The sequence below is a fragment of the Phoca vitulina genome, unplaced genomic scaffold (assembly GCF_004348235.1).
Source record: "Phoca vitulina isolate PV1807 unplaced genomic scaffold, GSC_HSeal_1.0 scaffold88, whole genome shotgun sequence".
Classification (NCBI taxonomy): Eukaryota; Metazoa; Chordata; class Mammalia; order Carnivora; family Phocidae; genus Phoca; species Phoca vitulina.
Genome location: NW_022589791.1, coordinates 4,109,974 through 4,114,823, shown reverse-complemented (window position 1 = coordinate 4,114,823; position 4,850 = coordinate 4,109,974). Strand labels below are relative to the sequence as shown.

The 4,850-nt window shown below is 39.5% G+C and overlaps 1 pseudogene; it reads right to left on the bottom strand.

Annotated features, from left to right (window-relative positions):
* Nucleotides 1–3,519: 3,519 nt before the first annotated feature.
* On the bottom strand, nucleotides 3,520–4,263 carry LOC116626524 (annotated as a pseudogene).
* Nucleotides 4,264–4,850: the final 587 nt, after the last annotated feature.

Here is a 4,850-nt window from a genome sequence, read left to right as displayed (position 1 = left end):
AATTTCTACCCACCCCATTAAAACTCTTACCATCTCCAGTAACCTCCAATTCACAAAATCCAATGGATGTTTTTTACAGCATACTTGAACTAACTGAACCATACTCAAACCATTCCTCCCCTCCTAAAGCTTTCTCTTTCCTTAATTACTAAAGCATATTTTCTGGGCGCCTGGGTGGTGTAGTCAGTTGAGCCTCTGACTCTTGCTTTCTACTCAGGTGTAACCTCGGGGTGGTGAGATTGAGCCCCATGTCGAGCTCTGTGCTCAGCACTGAGTCTGCTTGGGACTCTCTCCCTCTCCCTCTGCCCCTCCCCCCCTTCTCTAGAATAAATAACTCTGTAAAAAAAAAAATACTTCCCTCTTTCTCCCCCTTCTTCTAAGACTTTGCCTTCTTTTTTTTTTTATTGTGCTTCTCTTTTATTTGTCCCACTTCCTCATTCCACTATTTAAATATCAATGAAATTTCTAGTATTTTTTCTTCTACCTTCTTCTCACTCATCTCATTTCCTTACGGTTATCTCATTTTCACACGTACTACAGCTTTAACTAGACTCTAATAGGCAAAAATCTGTACCTCTATCTTAACCATGCATCATGAATTAAAGACCTACACATACAATTGCCCACTAGACATCTCCATCTACATACACTACTTCCAATTTAGCAGTTCTAAATCTAAATTTAAATCTAAATCAGCTCTTCCTTCTGCTTAACCCATCTAGTCAATCAAGTCAAACCCCAGGAATCTTCCTATTTCCTCATATTCTACATGTAATCTTAACCAAGTCTTTGTGGTTCTACATTTTATTCCCTCTTCTTCAACCCCCTGGGGATTGCTTCACCTCAGATTATCACCATATCTGACAACTTTTATCATAAAAATACTTATAATTTGTCTTACTAATCTGTATTTAACCCCTTTTACACACACACACACATACACACACCACTTGCACACTCCTAAATAGTAACTTCCTCCAGGGTGCTTTTCCTAAAATGTAAATCATATTACATTACTTACCTTGTGTAAGGCCATTTTCATCTTCCTATCGCAGAAGTGATTAAATTCAAATGTGTTGCATGGCAAACCGATATCCTCTTTATCTGTCCCTAATTACATGTGACCTTAACTTCCAAGGTTTCTGCCTCAAATCTATACTTGAACCACTGTGAACTTTTTGTAAGTATTAAACTACGTTGTTCTGTATCTCTTTCACACACATGTCATTCCCCCTGGCAAGCTTCCATTTCTATGGTCCTTAAGACTCAGCATATATCATCTCCCCGAAGCCTTCCTTTTTTCCTCACTGTGTAAATTTATTATCTCCCCACATTGTGCTTTGTTATTTCACTTTGTATACTTCTTTATAATATTTAACATACAAAGATAGAATCTACAATATCTGAGATGAAAACACACTGGATTGATTAATGATAGACATTGCAGAAGAATAGGTTTGGGAACTTGAAGACCTAGCAAAGGAAACTATTCAAAATACAGAGAGGAAAGACTAAACAAACAAACAAACAAACAAACAAAAAAACCAACCTAACAGAGTATCACTGAGCTATGGGACAATTTCAAAGGACCTAAAGTTTATGGTATTGAAATCCCAATAGTGGTTGGAAGAGAGGAGGAATTTGAAGAAATAATGGCCAAAAAAACTTCCAAACTTGATGAAAACAAACCCACAGATGCCGGAATTTCAAGGAACAACAAGCACAAAAAAATTAAAAGGGAACCTATACCAATACATATCATAATCAAATTGGTTAAAATGAGGGAATAAGAGAAATCTTGAAAGCAACCAGAAAAACAAGACATTACTTAGGAAGGAACAAAGATGAGGAAGACAGCAGGCTTTTTGTCAAAAACTAGGCAAACCAAGAAACGGAACCAACATCTTTAAAACTACTAAAAGAAAAAATTGCCAACCTAGAATTTTTACTCAGTAAGATAATATAACAACATCTCTCAGTGAGATTATTTTTCAAAACAAAACAAAATAATTTTTCAGAGATTGAGATGTCATTAAATAGTGACATGTCATTCCTGACTTCAGTCCCCCTCACAGGAAGACTTCCCATCCATACATAAGACAACATTCTGAAAATCCCAGAGCCCAGAGACTGAGGCTGAAGCACTACTCTGGACCACAGAGATTGAGAATAAACACATTTGAAGGGTAAGAGGACTGACTACACTCTGACTGCATCAGACCAGCACAATGCTGTACAGACAGGGTCTCCCTGGACCTACAGTTTTTCCAGTAGGAAAACAGGCCAAGGTGGACATCCAGCCCCCCCAGCGTTATAGAACACTTGCTGAGAGGTACCTCAGGTCTTGCTTCATGGAGAATCTGCAGAGCTCAACACTGGGGATCAGATTAAGATAGAGAATGGGGGCAAGGCCTTTAGCGACCAGTGCGAAGATCTTGATGGATAGCATTCCTGCATTCCTACTTGCAGCAACAACAGAGCAGAGCTCCCAGCCAGCAGTTCTGCTCATCTGCAGAACTGAGCTGGAGGTTCCATCTGGCCTGGGTGCTCAGTGTGCAGTTCTATCCGATTTGGGTCCCCAGCCAACAAGCAGAACTGACCATGGAATCTGTTCTACAGCCCCACCTATGCAGGGAAGCAAATTCACAACTCTGCCCAACAGAAAGCCTGGCCAGTTAACCCAGGCAAACAGAGAGCTCATCCTACAGCCCTGCTTCCAGAAGGAGCCAAAACAGCAGCCCTGCTCAACTGATAAGTATAGCCTCTGGACCCACATAACCAGGGAACCTAAACAGTGACCCTCAGCATCCTCAGAGCCCAGCCTGTAGTATCACCCAGGCAAGAAGCCCAGCCGACAGCCCTGCCTGAAAACAGAGCCCAGCCTATGGCCCTGCCTGATTGCTGAATACAGCCTAAGGCCTGGTCCAGGCAGGGAGTTCAGTCAGTGACCCTGCCTAATCATAGGGCATACCCTGAGGACTCACCAAATGAGTGAGCATAGACAGCAACTCCACCTGACCATGAAGCACAGTGTCTAGCCCCACCAAATGGGGGATACAGGTGGATGCCTGTATATAGTAAGAGAAAACATGTTTTTTCTCTTACTATACACATAATGGTATAATACCACATGACAGTAGACCGCATTACATTAAGGGTATATAATATAAATGCTAAAACATCCACTAAAATAATACAACAAAGACATAGCTAATGTATCAACTGGGGAGATGAAATGAAACAATTTTTTTAAATACTCAGTCAAAAAGATGTCAGGAAAAGATGAGAGGAACAAAGAAAAGATAGGATAATTAGAAAATGGATAATATGATGATAGATGATCCCATTAAATATAAATGTTCTAAACACTTCCATTAAAAAGTGAAAATAAACAGATTAGATATGAAAGCAAGATCCAATTATATGCTGCCTAAAGGAAACTCACTTTATTTTTGTTTTCAATTTGAAAGTAGTTATTTATTAACTGACCAGATCACAAAAATAATCATGGTAGATACCTTAGTTCATCCTTCTAATAAGCCTGTTGATCTGGTCTTCCCTGTTACCAGCATCTCCATCTCCTTCTACAAAATGGGTGGTCTTCTTCTTCATTCCCCCTCTTGGAGAAGATAATTTGAAGGGCCATAAAAAGTTGTTTGCATCTTTGAAACATTTTCCAACAGTATAGACCTCGTGAATTAGATGCTCCACGCAGATGATGCCATATTTACTAAGAGATTGAGCAATCAATGTGGTCTCTGTCAGGGCAATTTGCTTCTTGTTGATTTTGCTGTAACCATGTTGGTAGATCAATTCATTAATCAACGTCAGGTTTGGGTACCCGCATTCTATATATGGTTCCACAATCCTTAGCATGTTAACTGAAGCTTTGTTGAACTTAACAAAGATGCCATTGAAGATCTGGTTAAGGTGAAGAAGCTGCAATACCTTTCGATCCTCTGGGCTCACACCATTGATACCTCTAATCCTGATGACAAAGGCCAATTTGGGTTCTGCAGGTACCTAGAAGTTGCCAAATTTTCTTGACATCCTAGCCATTCAAATCTCAGTTCTGTACATCTGCCTATACTCCTTGTGGTAATGCTTAGCTTTTTCATAGGTAAGCTTCCTCCTTTCCTTTCGAAGCATCTTTTGGGCAAACTTTTTTCTCAGACACTTGATATTCAACTCTGTGAAATTCCTTCGCTTTTTCTTAAGGGTTTCTGGCATAGCAGGAACCTTATTTTTCTTCTTTTCTGCACCCTCAATGGTTCCAGCCAGAAAAGAGAGCAAGGAAACTCACTTTAAATATAAAGGAACAAATAGATAAATAGTAAAAGATGGGATGCCTGGGTGGCTCAGTCGGTTAAGCAGCTGCCTTTGGCTGAGGTCATGATCTTAGGGTCCTGGGATGGAGCCCCGCCCGTGTCCGGCTCCCTGCTCAGCAGGGAGTCTGCTTCTCCTTCTGCCCCTCTCCACCCTGCTCCTTCTCTCTCTCAAATAAACAAATAAAATCTTTTTAAAAAAATAGATAAATAGTAAAAGAATGGAATGATAGACCATACTAACATTAAATCAAATGAAAGTTGCAATGGCTATATTAATATTAGCTAAAGCAGAGTTTAAACCAAAGAATATTACCAGAATTAAAATGTATTATTTCATAATGATGAAGATGTCAATTTATCAAGAGAGCATAATAGTCCTGAATGTTTATGCACTTCATACAGGCCTTCAAAATATATGAAGCAAAAACTAATAGAACTGCAAATTAAAGTCAGTCTTTCAATAATTGATAGAAGGAGTAGACAGAAGATCAGTAAGGATATAGAAGATTTAAACAACACTAG